The sequence below is a fragment of the Ranitomeya variabilis genome, chromosome 6 (assembly GCF_051348905.1).
Source record: "Ranitomeya variabilis isolate aRanVar5 chromosome 6, aRanVar5.hap1, whole genome shotgun sequence".
In the NCBI taxonomy this organism is placed as follows: domain Eukaryota; kingdom Metazoa; phylum Chordata; class Amphibia; order Anura; family Dendrobatidae; genus Ranitomeya; species Ranitomeya variabilis.
This window is the reverse complement of record NC_135237.1, coordinates 273,344,319-273,362,831: the sequence shown is the minus strand read 5'-3', so window position 1 is coordinate 273,362,831 and position 18,513 is coordinate 273,344,319. Positions and strand designations below refer to the sequence as shown.

At 46.7% G+C, this 18,513-nt stretch overlaps 10 pseudogenes; all 10 read left to right on the top strand.

The window, feature by feature from the left end:
- The first annotated feature begins 4,335 nt into the window (after positions 1–4,335).
- LOC143784100 (U2 spliceosomal RNA) lies at positions 4,336–4,544 on the top strand (annotated as a pseudogene).
- Positions 4,545–5,715: 1,171 nt separating this feature from the next.
- LOC143784102 (U2 spliceosomal RNA) lies at positions 5,716–5,930 on the top strand (annotated as a pseudogene).
- A 1,175-nt stretch (positions 5,931–7,105) lies between these two features.
- LOC143784101 (U2 spliceosomal RNA) lies at positions 7,106–7,320 on the top strand (annotated as a pseudogene).
- Positions 7,321–8,447: 1,127 nt separating this feature from the next.
- On the top strand, positions 8,448–8,656 carry LOC143784104 (U2 spliceosomal RNA; annotated as a pseudogene).
- Positions 8,657–9,827: 1,171 nt separating this feature from the next.
- Positions 9,828–10,036, top strand: LOC143784094 (U2 spliceosomal RNA; annotated as a pseudogene).
- Positions 10,037–11,207: 1,171 nt separating this feature from the next.
- On the top strand, positions 11,208–11,422 carry LOC143784096 (U2 spliceosomal RNA; annotated as a pseudogene).
- A 1,171-nt stretch (positions 11,423–12,593) lies between these two features.
- Positions 12,594–12,802, top strand: LOC143784103 (U2 spliceosomal RNA; annotated as a pseudogene).
- A 1,171-nt stretch (positions 12,803–13,973) lies between these two features.
- Positions 13,974–14,185, top strand: LOC143784095 (U2 spliceosomal RNA; annotated as a pseudogene).
- A 1,173-nt stretch (positions 14,186–15,358) lies between these two features.
- Positions 15,359–15,570, top strand: LOC143784106 (U2 spliceosomal RNA; annotated as a pseudogene).
- A 1,167-nt stretch (positions 15,571–16,737) lies between these two features.
- LOC143784107 (U2 spliceosomal RNA) lies at positions 16,738–16,949 on the top strand (annotated as a pseudogene).
- Positions 16,950–18,513: the final 1,564 nt, after the last annotated feature.

Here is an 18,513-nt window from a genome sequence, read left to right as displayed (position 1 = left end):
CCCTAAGGAACTTATCTAGATATGTGGTGAGAACTTTGAAAGCTCAAGTGCTTCACAGAAATTTATAATGCAGAGTAGTGAAAATAAAAAAATATATTTTTTTCCAACAAAAAAGATTTTTAGCCCCCAAGTTTTTATTTTCACAAGGGTAACAGGAGAAATTGGACCCCAAAAGTTGTTGTCCAATTTATCCCGAGTACGCTGATGCCCCATATGTGGGGGTAAACCACTGTTTGGGCGCACGGCAGAGCTCAGAAGGGAGGGAGTACCATTTGACTTTTTTAGCGCAAAATTGGCTGTCGTGTTTGGAGACCCCCTGATGTACCTAAACAGTGGAAACCCCCCAATTCTAACTCCAACCCTAACCCCAACACAGCCCTAACCCTAATCTCAACCCGATCCATAATCCTAATCACAACCCTAACGATAATCACAACCCTAACCCCAAAACAGCCCTAATCTCAACCCTAACCATAACCCTAATCAAAACCCTAAATCCAACACACCCCTAACCCTAATCCCAACCCTAACCCTAATCCCAACCCTAATCCCAAACGTAACACTAATCCCAACCCTAATCCAAACCCTAACCCTAATCCCAACTCTAACCCTAACTTTAGCCCCAACCCTAACTTTAGCCCCAACCCTAACCATAACTTTAGCCCCCGTCGTCACAAAAAAAGTTCAATGTAACCTTTTTTTTGTACGTCGCGTCCGCCATTTCCGCGGATGCGTGGCCGTAACTCTGCCCCCTCCTCCCCAGGACATAGACTGGGCAGCGGATGCGTTGAAAAACTGCATCCGCTGCCCACGTTGTGCACAATTTTCACAACGTGCGTCGGTACATCGGGCCGACGCATTGCGACCGCCCCGTACCGACGCAAGTGTGAAAGAAGCCTTAGGCTACTTTCAGACATAGCGCATTTTTGAGCGCTATTTTGCGGGCGCTTTTCAAAAATGCGCAATGTCATTTTCGTCTGCCGGCAAAGTGAATGAGGAATTCACTTTGCCGTTCAGACACACCGCAAAAAAACGCGGCGCTTTTGTCTGCAAACACGCCGGCGTAAAAAGAATTGACATGTCAATTCTTTACGCAGCGGCGTGTCTGCGTATCCCCCTAGGGCCCCATATTACCTTCCACACACAGCGCCTTTGTCCTGGGTGTCGGCGTCTTTGTACGGAGGGGTTGACACCCAGGACCGGACGTGACGTCGGACAGGAAGAGGGAAGCCCCCGCCCCCCAGTGAAGCAGCATGGAGTCCTTCTGTGTGTGTGTGCGTGTGTGTGCGTGTGTGTGTGCGTGTGTGTGTCCCCATGCGACGCTAGTGCCACCATTGTGCTAAGTCGCCGTATGGGACTACTACTCCCATCCGGTATTAGGATGGGAGAGTTGTCCCTGTGTCCGGCGACTTAGCACAATTGTAAAGTTACACAAAACACCTACACACAATACACATACATGACACACAGTACATACAACATATAACACAGAGTATATACTCACCAACAGCACACTTGTAGGCGAAGCCCTCGATCCTCCAGGAAAAAATCCAAAAATAATAAACCAAATTCATACTCCCTGTCCGCAGAATCCATAAAACGAGTGTCCCACGCCGATCGGCTGCTCTCCGGCGATACACTGCCAGGAGCGAAGCTCCTAGCAGTGTATCGCGTACTGTTCCGGAGTTCAATGACTCCGGCGTCTCGGTTAACAGCAGTACAGCTGCGTTGAACTTTCCCACGCAGCACTGCCGTTAAGCGAGAGTGCCGGGGTCAATGACCGCCGGTAAACTCGCTCGCGCATGCGCAGTGACACACCAACAGGAACTATGGCTCCTTTCAGTGTGTTGCTGCAGCCGTGGAGAGCAGACATATCTCTGGATGTGTCTGTTCTCCATGGAAAATCTTGATACGTGGCACTTAAATATGTGGCAATTAAATACGTGACACGTGGCACTTATACGTGATACGTGTCACTTAAATACGTGGCACTGAAATACGTGATACGTGGCACTTTGATACGTGGCACGTGTCACTTAAATACGTGGCACGTGGCACTGAAAGATGTGGCACGTGGCACTTTGATACGTGGCACGTGGCACTTTGATACGTGGCACGTGGCACTTTGATACGTGGCACGTGGCACTTTGATACGTGGCACGTGGCACTTTGATACGTGGCACTGAAATATGTGGCACGTGGCACTTTGATACGTGGCACGTGTCACTTAAATACGTGGCACGTGGCACTGAAATATGTGGCACGTGGCACTTTGATACGTGGCACGTGTCTCTTAAATACGTGGCACGTGGCACTGAAAGATGTGGCACTTTGATACGTGGCACGTGGCACTTTGATACGTGGCACGTGGCACTGAAATATGTGGCACGTGGCACTTTGATACGTGGCACGTGGCACTTTGATACGTGGCACGTGGCACTTTGATACGTGGCACTGAAATATGTGGCACGTGGCACTTTGATACGTGGCACGTGTCACTTAAATACGTGGCACGTGGCACTGAAATATGTGGGACACGTCGCACAAAAAAGTTACATGTAGTTTTTTTTGTGTCGACGGTCCGCCGAAGCACGACGCATCCGTCGCACGACGGATGCGACATGTGGCAATCCGTCGCAATGCGTCGCTAATGCAAGCCAATGGAGAAAAAACGCATCCTGCAAGCACTTTTGCAGGATGCGTTTTTTCTCCAACGACGCATTGCGACGGAAGCCAAAAAACGCTAGTGTGAAAGTAGCCTAACCCTAACCCTAGCCCTAACCCTAACCCTAAATTTAGCCCCAACCCTAACTCTAACCCTAACTCTAACCCTAACCCTAACCCTAATTTTAGCCCCAACTTGTCTTCTCCTGCCGGCCGGCAGATGGCAGCAGATGGCGGGCGCACTGCGCATGCGCCCGCCATGATGAAAAAGCCGGCTGGCAGGAGAAGACAGAAGAGGACCCAGGGACCCCGGGTGAGTATGATAGGGTCCCCGAATCCCCCTATTTCTCTGTCCTCTGATGTGCGATCACATCAGAGGACAGAGAAATAACATCGCTTTTTTTTTTTTTTTTTTTGCGGTCGCCGGTAAACTGTTAATTACCGGCGATCGCAAAGCAGGGGTCGGTGCAAATCGACCCCGATCATGTTCTTTGTGGTCTCGGCTACCCCCGGCAGCCGAGACCCCAAAGAACATCCGGGTGCCGGGCGGCGGGCGCACTGCGCGTGCGCCCGCCATTTTTTCCCGGAAAAAAGATGGCGGCGCCCATGGGGAGACACGAGGAGCACCGGGGGAGGTAGGTAAGTATTGGGGGGCTATTGGGGGCCATCGGGGACCACATTTCTCTGTCCTCCGATGTGCGATCACATCGGAGGACAGAGAAATTAAACGGCAAATCGCGTTTTTTTTTTTTTTGTTGCGACCGCCGGTAAACGGTTAATTACCGGCGATCGCAACTCGGGGGTCGGTAAAAAACCCCCGAATCATGTTCTCTGGGGTCTCGGCTACCCTCGGCAACCGAGACCCCAGAGAAAATCCGACTCTGGGGGGCGCTATTCACTTTTTCCACAGCGCCGTTAATTAACGGCGCTGTGGTTTAAGTACCCTTAGCGGCCGCCGTTAAAAGGCGTATCGGCGGTCGTTAAGGGGTTAAATTTGGTGTACATGTATTTAAAAAAAGGAAAAATCGTGTTTGTGCTGATCTCGAATACGCTGCCTATCTCCAACTGTGTGAGTATTCTAATGCTTTCTAGCAACCAGGTGCGCTGCCTGCATTAGATAGAATCTGTTCACGGAACCCTCACGTGTCACAATTGGCCCTTGGCCATGGTCTGGAACCCTCACGTGTCACAATGGGGCCTTGGCCTATAAATAGCAGCGCGGTGGTAGTTGTCTTCAGTCTGCTGCCGGAGCGGCGGCGAGCAGCATGGTGGTAGATAGGCAGCAGGGTCTATACCTGGCATCTGGAGAGCTAAGGGAAGACAGCTGCTCGCTTGTTTGTTTTTTGAATTTCCCTCTCGCCCACCTCCTCCTGAGGGCACATAGGAACAAAGAGGGGTAGGAGGTTTACAATAGGTGGGGTTATGCAGATTAAAAAAGAGGGGCTCACAGCTTGAACAAACAGCAGCACGGCCATTGTGAAGGCGTCCGGTTTGCTAAAATGTCCTCCTCAGGGCAATCTTTTGCTCCATCTCCCTAAAGGGTATCAGTGTTAGGCCTTGGTGCGGCACAAGTGCAAAACGAGTTCTGGTTATTGCTTCTTGGCCTTCTGGCTAGGATGAAGGATCAGTGTCAGGCCTCAAGGCGGCACAAGTACAAAACCATTTTTAGTTATTGCTTCTTGGCCTTTTGGCTATGATCGTCGCCTCCGCCCAAGATCAATTGTAGTATCTGTTCTTATCAGTTTAATATCTGATACGTCTCCTAATTGTGGACCATATATTAAATGGATTTTTAGAACAGGGAGATGGGAAAAGAGCTTGCTCTGTCCACTCACGCATTGACCCGTTATTGCAGTATCTCCAGGAACAGTGCACTCCTTCTCTGATCCGGTTTCCAAAAACAGATTGAATTGAAATCAGCGCAAGTTGTGTTTTAACCCACAATGTGAATTCTTTTCAGGGTCAAAGAAGCACATTTCAGATGCCAAGTGTAGCATTTTGCTCCCTTTCGCTTGACCATTTGCAACATTTTTTGTGTGTGCATTGCCTTGCTTTCACCTATGTATGTCAAGCATTATATTGCATTCAAAATGCAATCAATCAATCAATCAATTTGTCTTTACTGGTTGCATCAGATGTGTTAAGATGTAGGCCAGTATTAGGCCTTTGTTACTGTTTTGCTTATATACTGTACCATCCATCTACAAAGTTAGGCCCCCCTGCTGTCAGTACTTGGCGTTTAAATTGAAGTATCCAATGAGTAGTTCTGCCATACATACCACATTTGTGACCGCATGAATTCTTTTGTAAAACCTTGTTTCCCTCTTCTGGACCACTGTCTTTTAAATTTGGTGTACATGTATTTAAAAAAAGGAAAAATCGTGTCTGTGCTGATCTCGAATACGCTGCCTATCTCCACCTGTGTGAGTATTCTAATGCTTTCTAGCAACCAGGTGCGCTGCCTGCATTAGATAGAATCTGTTCACGGAACCCTCACGTGTCACAATTGGCCCTTGGCCATGGTCTGGAACCCTCACGTGTCACAATGGGCTGGAGCCCTCACGTGTCACAATGGGTCCTTGGCCTATAAATAGCAGCGCGGTGGCAGTTGTCTTCAGTCTGCTGCCGGAGCGGCGGCGAGCAGCATGGTGGTAGATAGGCAGCAGGGTCTATACCCGGCATCTGGAGAGCTAAGGGAAGACAGCTGCTCGCTTGTTTGTTTTTTGAATTTCTCTCTCGCCCACCTCCTTCTGAGGGCACATAGGAACAAAGAGGGGTAGGAGGTTTACAATAGGTGGGGTTATGCAGATTAAAAAAGAGGGGCTCACAGCTTGAACAAACAGCAGCACGGCCATTGTGAAGGCGTCCGGTTTGCTAAAATGTCCTCCTCAGGGCAATCTTTTGCTCCATCTCCCTAAAGGGTATCAGTGTTAGGCCTTGGTGCGGCACAAGTGCAAAACGAGTTCTGGTTATTGCTTCTTGGCCTTCTGGCTAGGATGAAGGATCAGTGTCAGGCCTCAAGGCGGCACAAGTACAAAACCATTTTTAGTTATTGCTTCTCTGCATTTTTGCTATGATCGTCGTTGTCGCCGCCGCCCAAGATCAATTGTAGTATCTGTTCTTATCAGTTTAATATCTGATACGTCTCCTAATTGGGGACCATATATTAAATGGATTTTTAGAACAGGGAGATGGGAAAAGAGCTTGCTCTGTCCACTCACGCATTGACCCGTTATTGCAGTATCTCCAGGAACAGTGCACTCCTTCTCTGATCCGGTTTCCAAAAACAGATTGAATTGAAATCAGCGCAAGTTGTGTTTTAACCCACGATGTGAATTCTTTTCAGGGTCAAAGAAGCACATTTCAGATGCCAAGTGTAGCATTTTGCTTCCTTTCGCTTGACCATTTGCAACATTTTTTGTGTGTGCATTGCCTTGCTTTCACCTATGTATGTCAAGCATTATATTGCATTCAAAATGCAATCAATCAATCAATCAATCAATTTGTCTTTACTGGTTGCATCAGGTGTGTTAAGATGTAGGCCAGTATTAGGCCTTTGTTACTGATTTGCTTATATACTGTACCATCCATCTACAAAGTTAGGCCCCCCTGCTGTCAGTACTTGGCGTTTAAATTGAAGTATCCAATGAGTAGTTCTGCCATACATACCACATTTGTGACCGCATGAATTCTTTTGTAAAACCTTGTTTCCCTCTTGTGGACCACTGTCTTTTAAATTTGGTGTACATGTATTTAAAAAAAGGAAAAATCGTGTCTGTGCTGATCTCGAATACGCTGCCTATCTCCACCTGTGTGAGTATTCTAATGCTTTCCAGCAACCAGGTGCGCTGCCTGCATTAGATAGAATCTGTTCACGGAACCCTCACGTGTCACAATTGGCCCTTGGCCATGGTCTGGAACCCTCACGTGTCACAATGGGCTGGAGCACTCACGTGTCACAATGGGTCCTTGGCCTATAAATAGCAGCGCGGTGGCAGTTGTCTTCAGTCTGCTGCCGGAGCGGCGGCGAGCAGCATGGTGGTAGATAGGCAGCAGGGTCTATACCCGGCATCTGGAGAGCTAAGGGAAGACAGCTGCTCGCTTGTTTGTTTTTTGAATTTCCCTCTCACCCACCTCCTCCTGAGGGCACATAGGAACAAAGAGGGGTAGGAGGTTTACAATAGGTGGGGTTATGCAGATTAAAAAAGAGGGGCTCACAGCTTGAACAAACAGCAGCACGGCCATTGTGAAGGCGTCCGGTTTGCTAAAATGTCCTCCTCAGGGCAATCTTTTGCTCCATCTCCCTAAAGGGTATCAGTGTTAGGCCTTGGTGCGGCACAAGTGCAAAACGAGTTCTGGTTATTGCTTCTTGGACTTCTGGCTAGGATGAAGGATCAGTGTCAGGCCTCAAGGCGGCACAAGTACAAAACCATTTTTAGTTATTGCTTCTCGGCATTTTGGCTATGATCGTCGTCGTCGCCGCCGCCCAAGATCAATTGTAGTATCTGTTCTTATCAGTTTAATATCTGATACATCTCCTAATTGGGGACCATATATTAAATGGATTTTTAGAACAGGGAGATGGGAAAAGAGCTTGCTCTGTCCACTCACGCATTGACCCGTTATTGCAGTATCTCCAGGAACAGTGCACTCCTTCTCTGATCCGGTTTCCAAAAACAGATTGAATTGAAATCAGCGCAAGTTGTGTTTTAACCCACGATGTGAATTCTTTTCAGGGTCAAAGAAGCACATTTCAGATGCCAAGTGTAGCATTTTGCTCCCTTTCGCTTGACCATTTGCAACATTTTTTGTGTGTGCATTGCCTTGCTTTCACCTATGTATGTCAAGCATTATATTGCATTCAAAATTCAATCAATCAATCAATTTGTCTTTACTGGTTGCATCAGGGGTGTTAAGATGTAGGCCTGTATTAGGCCTTTGTTACTGTTTTGTTTATATACTGTACCATCCATCTACGAAGATAGGCCCCCCTGCTGTCAGTACTTGGCGTTTAAATTGAAGTATCCAATGAGTAGTTCTGCCATACATACCACATTTGTGACCGCATGAATTCTTTTGTAAAACCTTGTTTCCCTCTTGTGGACCACTGTCTTTTAAATTTGGTGTACATGTATTTAAAAAAAGGAAAAATCGTGTTTGTGCTGATCTCGAATACGCTGCCTATCTCCACCTGTGTGAGTATTCTAATGCTTTCTAGCAACCAGGTGTGCTGCCTGCATTAGATAGAATCTGTTCACGGAACCCTCACGTCTCACAATTGGCTGGAGCCCTCACATGTCACAATGGGTCCTTGGCCTATAAATAGCAGCGCGGTGGCAGTTGTCTTCAGTCTGCTGCCGGAGCAGCGGCGAGCAGCATGGTGGTAGATAGGCAGCAGGGTCTATACCCGGCATCTGGAGAGCTAAGGGAAGACAGCTGCTCGCTTGTTTGTTTTTTGAATTTCCCTCTCGCCCACCCCCTCCTGAGGGCACATAGGAACAAAGAGGGGTAGGAGGTTTACAATAGGTGGGGTTATGCAGATTAAAAAAGAGGGGCTCACAGCTTGAACAAACAGCAGCACGGCCATTGTGAAGGCGTCCGGTTTGCTAAAATGTCCTCCTCAGGGCAATCTTTTGCTCCATCTCCCTAAAGGGTATCAGTGTTAGGCCTTGGTGCGGCACAAGTGCAAAACGAGTTCTGGTTATTGCTTATTGGCCTTCTGGCTAGGATGAAGGATCAGTGTCAGGCCTCAAGGCGGCACAAGTACAAAACCATTTTTATTTATTGCTTCTTGGCATTTTGGCTATGATCGTCGCCTCCGCCCAAGATCAATTGTAGTATCTGTTCTTATCAGTTTAATATCTGATACGTCTCCTAATTGTGGACCATATATTAAATGGATTTTTAGAACAGGGAGATGGGAAAAGAGCTTGCTCTGTCCACTCACGCATTGACCCGTTATTGCAGTATCTCCAGGAACAGTGCACTCCTTCTCTCATCCGGTTTCCAAAAACAGATTGAATTGAAATCAGCGCAAGTTGTGTTTTAACCCACGATGTGAATTCTTTTCAGGGTCAAAGAAGCACATTTCAGATGCCAAGTGTAGCATTTTGCTCCCTTTCGCTTGACCATTTGCAACATTTTTTGTGTGTGCATTGCCTTGCTTTCACCTATGTATGTCAAGCATTATATTGCATTCAAAATGCAATCAATCAATCAATCAATTTGTCTTTACTGGTTGCATCAGGTGTGTTAAGATGTAGGCCAGTATTAGGCCTTTGTTACTGTTTTGCTTATATACTGTACCATCCATCTACAAAGTTAGGCCCCCCTGCTGTCAGTACTTGGCGTTTAAATTGAAGTATCCAATGAGTAGTTCTGCCATACATACCACATTTGTGACCGCATGAATTCTTTTGTAAAACCTTGTTTCCCTCTTGTGGACCACTGTCTTTTAAATTTGGTGTACATGTATTTAAAAAAAGGAAAAATCGTGTCTGTGCTGATCTCGAATACGCTGCCTATCTCCACCTGTGTGAGTATTCTAATGCTTTCCAGCAACCAGGTGCGCTGCCTGCATTAGATAGAATCTGTTCACGGAACCCTCACGTGTCACAATTGGCCCTTGGCCATGGTCTGGAACCCTCACGTGTCACAATGGGCTGGAGCCCTCACGTGTCACAATGGGTCCTTGGCCTATAAATAGCAGCGCGGTGGCAGTTGTCTTCAGTCTGCTGCCGGAGCGGCGGCGAGCAGCATGGTGGTAGATAGGCAGCAGGGTCTATACCCGGCATCTGGAGAGCTAAGGGAAGACAGCTGCTCGCTTGTTTGTTTTTTGAATTTCTCTCTCGCCCACCTCCTCCTGAGGGCACATAGGAACAAAGAGGGGTAGGAGGTTTACAATAGGTGGGGTTATGCAGATTAAAAAAGAGGGGCTCACAGCTTGAACAAACAGCAGCACGGCCATTGTGAAGGCGTCCGGTTTGCTAAAATGTCCTCCTCAGGGCAATCTTTTGCTCCATCTCCCTAAAGGGTATCAGTGTTAGGCCTTGGTGCGGCACAAGTGCAAAACGAGTTCTGGTTATTGCTTCTTGGCCTTCTGGCTAGGATGAAGGATCAGTGTCAGGCCTCAAGGCGGCACAAGTACAAAACCATTTTTAGTTATTGCTTCTTGGCCTTTTGGCTATGATCGACGCCTCCGCCCAAGATCAATTGTAGTATCTGTTCTTATCAGTTTAATATCTGATACGTCTCCTAATTGGGGACCATATATTAAATGGATTTTTAGAACAGGGAGATGGGAAAAGAGCTTGCTCTGTCCACTCACGCATTGACCCGTTATTGCAGTATCTCCAGGAACAGTGCACTCCTTCTCTGATCCGGTTTCCAAAAACAGATTGAATTGAAATCAGCGCAAGTTGTGTTTTAACCCACGATGTGAATTCTTTTCAGGGTCAAAGAAGCACATTTCAGATGCCAAGTGTAGCATTTTGCTCCCTTTCGCTTGACCATTTGCAACATTTTTTGTGTGTGCATTGCCTTGCTTTCACCTATGTATGTCAAGCATTATATTGCATTCAAAATGCAATCAATCAATCAATCAATTTGTCTTTACTGGTTGCATCAGGTGTGTTAAGATGTAGGCCAGTATTAGGCCTTTGTTACTGTTTTGCTTATATACTGTACCATCCATCTACAAAGTTAGGCCCCCCTGCTGTCAGTACTTGGCGTTTAAATTGAAGTATCCAATGAGTAGTTCTGCCATACATACCACATTTGTGACCGCATGAATTCTTTTGTAAAACCTTGTTTCCCTCTTGTGGACCACTGTCTTTTAAATTTGGTGTACATGTATTTAAAAAAAGGAAAAATCGTGTCTGTGCTGATCTCGAATACGCTGCCTATCTCCACCTGTGTGAGTATTCTAATGCTTTCTAGCAATCAGGTGCCCTGCCTGCATTAGATAGAATCTGTTCACGGAACCCTCACGTGTCACAATTGGCCCTTGGCCATGGTCTGGAACCCTCACGTATCACAATGGGCTGGAGCCCTCACGTGTCACAATGGGTCCTTGGCCTATAAATAGCAGCACGGTGGCAGTTGTCTTCAGTCTGCTGCCGGAGCGGCGGCGAGCAGCATGGTGGTAGATAGGCAGCAGGGTCTATACCCAGCATCTGGAGAGCTAAGGGAAGACAGCTGCTCGCTTGTTTGTTTTTTGAATTTCCCTCTCGCCCACCTCCTCCTGAGGGCACATAGGAACAAAGAGGGGTAGGAGGTTTACAATAGGTGGGGTTATGCAGATTAAAAAAGAGGGGCTCACAGCTTGAACAAACAGCAGCACGGCCATTGTGAAGGCGTCCGGTTTGCTAAAATGTCCTCCTCAGGGCAATCTTTTGCTCCATCTCCCTAAAGGGTATCAGTGTTAGGCCTTGGTGCGGCACAAGTGCAAAACGAGTTCTGGTTATTGCTTCTTGGCCTTCTGGCTAGGATGAAGGATCAGTGTCAGGCCTCAAGGCGGCACAAGTACAAAACCATTTTTAGTTATTGCTTCTCGGCATTTTGGCTATGATCGTCGTTGTCGCCGCCGCCCAAGATCAATTGTAGTATCTGTTCTTATCAGTTTAATATCTGATACGTCTCCTAATTGGGGACCATATATTAAATGGATTTTTAGAACAGGGAGATGGGAAAAGAGCTTGCTCTGTCCACTCACGCATTGACCCGTTATTGCAGTATCTCCAGGAACAGTGCACTCCTTCTCTGATCCGGTTTCCAAAAACAGATTGAATTGAAATCAGCGCAAGTTGTGTTTTAACCCACGATGTGAATTCTTTTCAGGGTCAAAGAAGCACATTTCAGATGCCAAGTGTAGCATTTTGCTTCCTTTCGCTTGACCATTTGCAACATTTTTTGTGTGTGCATTGCCTTGCTTTCACCTATGTATGTCAAGCATTATATTGCATTCAAAATGCAATCAATCAATCAATCAATTTGTCTTTACTGGTTGCATCAGGTGTGTTAAGATGTAGGCCAGTATTAGGCCTTTGTTACTGTTTTGCTTATATACTGTACCATCTATCTACAAAGTTAGGCCCCCCTGCTGTCAGTACTTGGCGTTTAAATTGAAGTATCCAATTAGTAGTTCTGCCATACATACCACATTTGTGACTGCATGAATTCTTTTGTAAAACCTTGTTTCCCTCTTGTGGACCACTGTCTTTTAAATTTGGTGTACATGTATTTAAAAAAAGGAAAAATCGTGTCTGTGCTGATCTCGAATACGCTGCCTATCTCCACCTGTGTGAGTATTCTAATGCTTTCCAGCAACCAGGTGCGCTGCCTGCATTAGATAGAATCTGTTCACGGAACCCTCACGTGTCACAATTGGCCCTTGGCCATGGTCTGGAACCCTCACGTGTCACAATGGGCTGGAGCCCTCACGTGTCACAATGGGTCCTTGGCCTATAAATAGCAGCGCGGTGGCAGTTGTCTTCAGTCTGCTGCCGGAGCGGCGGCGAGCAGCATGGTGGTAGATAGGCAGCAGGGTCTATACCCGGCATCTGGAGAGCTAAGGGAAGACAGCTGCTCGCTTGTTTGTTTTTTGAATTTCCCTCTCGCCCACCTCCTCCTGAGGGTACATAGGAACAAAGAGGGGTAGGAGGTTTACAATAGGTGGGGTTATGCAGATTAAAAAAGAGGGGCTCACAGCTTGAACAAACAGCAGCACGGCCATTGTGAAGGCGTCCGGTTTGCTAAAATGTCCTCCTCAGGGCAATCTTTTGCTCCATCTCCCTAAAGGGTATCAGTGTTAGGCCTTGGTGCGGCACAAGTGCAAAACGAGTTCTGGTTATTGCTTCTTGGACTTCTGGCTAGGATGAAGGATCAGTGTCAGGCCTCAAGGCGGCACAAGTACAAAACCATTTTTATTTATTGCTTCTTGGCATTTTGGCTATGATCGTCGCCTCCGCCCAAGATCAATTGTAGTATCTGTTCTTATCAGTTTAATATCTGATACGTCTCCTAATTGTGGACCATATATTAAATGGATTTTTAGAACAGGGAGATGGGAAAAGAGCTTGCTCTGTCCACTCACGCATTGACCCGTTATTGCAGTATCTCCAGGAACAGTGCACTCCTTCTCTCATCCGGTTTCCAAAAACAGATTGAATTGAAATCAGCGCAAGTTGTGTTTTAACCCACGATGTGAATTCTTTTCAGGGTCAAAGAAGCACATTTCAGATGCCAAGTGTAGCATTTTGCTCCCTTTCGCTTGACCATTTGCAACATTTTTTGTGTGTGCATTGCCTTGCTTTCACCTATGTATGTCAAGCATTATATTGCATTCAAAATGCAATCAATCAATCAATCAATTTGTCTTTACTGGTTGCATCAGGTGTGTTAAGATGTAGGCCAGTATTAGGCCTTTGTTACTGTTTTGCTTATATACTGTACCATCTATCTACAAAGTTAGGCCCCCCTGCTGTCAGTACTTGGCGTATAAATTGAAGTATCCAATGAGTAGTTTTGCCATACATACCACATTTGTGACCGCATGAATTCTTTTGTAAAACCTTGTTTCCCTCTTGTGGACCACTGTCTTTTAAATTTGGTGTACATGTATTTAAAAAAAGGAAAAATCGTGTCTGTGCTGATCTCGAATACGCTGCCTATCTCCACCTGTGTGAGTATTCTAATGCTTTCTAGCAACCAGGTGCGCTGCCTGCATTAGATAGAATCTGTTCACGGAACCCTCACGTGTCACAATTGGCCCTTGGCCATGGTCTGGAACCCTCACGTGTCACAATGGGCTGGAGCCCTCACGTGTCACAATGGGTCCTTGGCCTATAAATAGCAGCGCGGTGGCAGTTGTCTTCAGTCTGCTGCCGGAGCAGTGGCGAGCAGCATGGTGGTAGATAGGCAGGAGGGTCTATACCCGGCATCTGGAGAGCTAAGGGAAGACAGCTGCTCGCTTGTTTGTTTTTTGAATTTCCCTCTCGCACACCTCCTCCTGAGGGCACATAGGAACAAAGAGGGGTAGGAGGTTTACAATAGGTGGGGTTATGCAGATTAAAAAAGAGGGGCTCACAGCTTGAACAAACAGCAGCACGGCCATTGTGAAGGCGTCCGGTTTGCTAAAATGTCTTCCTCAGGGCAATCTTTTGCTCCATCTCCCTAAAGGGTATCAGTGTTAGGCCTTGGTGCGGCACAAGTGCAAAACGAGTTCTGGTTATTGTTTCTTGGCCTTCTGGCTAGGATGAAGGATCAGTGTCAGGCCTCAAGGCGGCACAAGTACAAAACCATTTTTAGTTATTGCTTCTCGGCATTTTGGCCATGATCGTCGCTGCCGCCGCCCAAGATCAATTGTAGTATCTGTTCTTATCAGTTTAATATCTGATACGTCTCCTAATTGGGGACCATATATTAAATGGATTTTTAGAACAAGGAGATGGGAAAAGAGCTTGCTCTGTCCACTCACGCATTGACCCGTTATTGCAGTATCTCCAGGAACAGTGCACTCCTTCTCTGATCCGGTTTCCAAAAACAGATTGAATTGAAATCAGCGCAAGTTGTGTTTTAACCCACGATGTGAATTCTTTTCAGGGTCAAAGAAGCACATTTCAGATGCCAAGTGTAGCATTTTGCTCCCTTTCGCTTGACCATTTGCAACATTTTTTGTGTGTGCATTGCCTTGCTTTCACCTATGTATGTCAAGCATTATATTGCATTCAAAATGCAATCAATCAATCAATCAATTTGTCTTTACTGGTTGCATCAGGTGTGTTAAGATGTAGGCCAGTATTAGGCCTTTGTTACTGTTTTGCTTATATACTGTACCATCCATCTACAAAGTTAGGCCCCCCTGCTGTCAGTACTTGGCGTATAAATTGAAGTATCCAATGAGTAGTTCTGCCATACATACCACATTTGTGACCGCATGAATTCTTTTGTAAAACCTTGTTTCCCTCTTGTGGACCACTGTCTTTTAAATTTGGTGTACATGTATTTAAAAAAAGGAAAAATCGTGTCTGTGCTGATCTCGAATACGCTGCCTATCTCCACCTGTGTGAGTATTCTAATGCTTACTAGCAACCAGGTGCGCTGCCTGCATTAGATAGAATCTGTTCACGGAACCCTCACGTGTCACAATTGGCCCTTGGCCATGGTCTGGAACCCTCACGTGTCACAATGGGCTGGAGCCCTCACGTGTCACAATGGGTCCTTGGCCTATAAATAGCAGCGCGGTGGCAGTTGTCTTCAGTCTGCTGCCGGAGCAGCGGCGAGCAGCATGGTGGTAGATAGGCAGCAGGGTCTATACCCGGCATCTGGAGAGCTAAGGGAAGACAGCTGCTCGCTTGTTTGTTTTTTTTTAATTTCCCTCTCGCACACCTCCTCCTGAGGGCACATAGGAAAAAAGAGGGGTAGGAGGTTTACAATAGGTGGGGTTATGCAGATTAAAAAAGAGGGGCTCACAGCTTGAACAAACAGCAGCATGGCCATTGTGATGGCGTCCGGTTTGCTAAAATGTCCTCCTCAGGGCAATCTTTTGCTCCATCTCCCTAAAGGGTATCAGTGTTAGTCCTTGGTGCGGCACAAGTGCAGAACGAGTTCTGGTTATTGCTTCTTGGCCTTCTGGCTAGGATGAAGGATCAGTGTCAGGCCTCAAGGCGGCACAAGTACAAAACCATTTTTAGTTATTGCTTCTCGGCATTTTGGCTATGATCGTCGTCGTCGCCACCCAAAATCAATTGTAGTATCTGTTCTTATCAGTTTAATATCTGATACGTCTCCTAATTGGGGACCATATATTAAATGGATTTTTAGAACAGGGAGATGGGAAAAGAGCTTGCTCTGTCCACTCACGCATTGACCAGTTATTGCAGTATCTCCAGGAACAGTGCACTCCTTCTCTGATCCTGTTTCCAAAAACAGATTGAATTGAAATCAGCGCAAGTTGTGTTTTAACCCACGATGTGAATTCTTTTCAGGGTCAAAGAAGCACATTTCAGATGCCAAGTGTAGCATTTTGCTCCCTTTCGCTTGACCATTTGCAACATTTTTTGTGTGTGCATTGCCTTGCTTTCACCTATGTATGTCAAGCATTATATTGCATTCAAAATGCAATCAATCAATCAATTTGTCTTTACTGGTTGCATCAGGTGTGTTAAGATGTAGGCCAGTATTAGGCCTTTGTTACTGTATTGCTTATATACTGTACCATCCATCTACAAAGTTAGGCCCCCCTGCTGTCAGTACTTGGCGTATAAATTGAAGTATCCAATGAGTAGTTCTGCCATACATACCACATTTGTGATCGCATGAATTCTTTTGTAAAACCTTGTTTCCCTCTTGTGGACCACTGTCTTTTAAATTTGGTGTACGTGTATTTAAAAAAAGGAAAAATCGTGTCTGTGCTGATCTCGAATACGCTGCCTATTTCCACCTGTGTGAGTATTCTAATGCTTTCTAGCAACCAGGTGCGCTGCCTGCATTAGATAGAATCTGTTCACGGAACCCTCACGTGTCACAATTGGCCCTTGGCCATGGTCTGGAACCCGCACGTGTCACAATGGGCTGGAGCCCTCACGTGTCACAATGGGGCCTTGGCCTATAAATAGCAGCGCGGTGGCAGTTGTCTTCAGTCTGCTGCCGGAGCAGCGGCGAGCAGCATGGTGGTAGATAGGCAGCAGGGTCTATACCCGGCATCTGGAGAGCTAAGGGAAGACAGCTGCTCGCTTGTTTGTTTTTTGAATTTCCCTCTCGCACACCTCCTCCTAAGGGCACATAGGAACAAAGAGGGGTAGGAGGTTTACAATAGGTGGGGTTATGCAGATTAAAAAAGAGGTGCTCACAGCTTGAACAAACAGCAGCACGGCCATTGTGAAGGCGTCCGGTTTGCTAAAATGTCCTCCTCAGGGCAATCTTTTGCTCCATCTCCCTAAAGGGTATCAGTGTTAGTCCTTGGTGCGGCACAAGTGCAGAACGAGTTCTGGTTATTGCTTCTTGGCCTTCTGGCTAGGATGAAGGATCGGTGTCAGGCCTCAAGGCGGCACAAGTACAAAACCATTTTTAGTTATTGCTTCTCGGCATTTTGGTTATGATCGTCGTCGTCGCCACCCAAAATCAATTGTAGTATCTGTTCTTATCAGTTTAATATCTGATACGTCTCCTAATTGGGGACCATATATTAAATGGATTTTTAGAACAGGGAGATGGGAAAAGAGCTTGCTCTGTCCACTCACGCATTGACCCGTTATTGCAGTATCTCCAGGAACAGTGCACTCCTTCTCTGATCCGGTTTCCAAAAACAGATTGAATTGAAATCAGCGCAAGTTGTGTTTTAACCCACGATGTGAATTCTTTTCAGGGTCAAAGAAGCACATTTCAGATGCCAAGTGTAGCATTTTGCTCCCTTTCGCTTGACCATTTGCAACATTTTTTGTGTGTGCATTGCCTTGCTTTCACCTATGTATGTCAAGCATTGTATTGCATTCAAAATGCAATCAATCAATCAATTTGTCTTTACTGGTTGCATCAGGTGTGTTAAGATGTAGGCCAGTATTAGGCCTTTGTTACTGTTTTGCTTATATACTGTACCATCCATCTACAAAGTTAGGCCCCCCTGCTGTCAGTACTTGTCGTATAAATTGAAGTATCCAATGAGTAGTTCTGCCATACATACCACATTTGTGACCGCATGAATTCTTTTCTAAAACCTTGTATCCCTCTTGTGGACCACTGTCTTTTAAATTTGGTGTACATGTATTTAAAAAAAGGAAAAATCGTGTCTGTGCTGATCTCGAATACGCTGCCTATCTCCACCTGTGTGAGTATTCTAATGCTTTCTAGCAACCAGGTGCGCTGCCTGTGCAGCGCCCCAGAGTCCTGGTCGTTGCAGTACTGTGGCTCTGCCACTAAGGGGAGCTATGGTACGTCTGATGGCACTGAAGGAGTTCATCTGACCAGGTATCACAGACACCAATACAATTCACAGCTGGGCCTCCAGGGGGAGCTAAGGGTTCTATTCATTAGGCCACTCCCCACCATTGTGGGTAAACTGGGGGTCAGGCAGGAAGTTAGTTCAGAAATCTGACTGGGTTGGAAGCAGGCAACACCTTTTGGCAGAGGGTGTTGTGGGAGAAGATTCGGTAGGGTCCCTGTCAGGGGTGGGATCCTGACAGAGGCCTGGCTACAAGAAAGAACGTAACGGGACCGTGCCTGCTCAGCATAGCGGCGGTGCCCAAGGAAGGATTAGAAGCGAGATAGATTGTGCTGAGTGAGAAACGAGATCAAAGCAAGAAGGAGAATACCAGTAGGAGTCGTGCTGTGAGACCGAGGCAACATCCTACTGAGGCGCACAACCGGCGGCCGGAACGCCGAGGGAGTATTACAATATTCAGCTTCAGGCAATACTCTAAACCAACGGCAGGACAGTCAGTCTAAGGCGGGCTGTCTCACCCAAATCACCTATGCAGTCTTGGGGGGCAACTTGTGGAGAGGGGCGACTCTAGGGTCCTGGAAGAGCTCCGAGCCTACCCGTCATACGGGTGCCGTCCTAACCGCAACATCAGGGAGGGACGGAGGATTAGCAGAACATCATCTAATCGAGTTGTGAGGAAACTTAAGAAACGGACACAACAGTTGTGGGGACTTTCCGTAAGCACAGCAGGGAAGGACCGCAACACCTAGCGCTAGAAGGAAGGCACAGATTTCCACCTGTTAAGAGAACTCTGGAGGTGCCATTGGACCGGCCGGACTTGCGCAGCCTGGTTATCCGGATTCCGGACTGAGGACCCAGAGATCTTCAGTAAAGAGGTAAAGAGACTGCAACCTGGTGTCCTCGTTATTTAC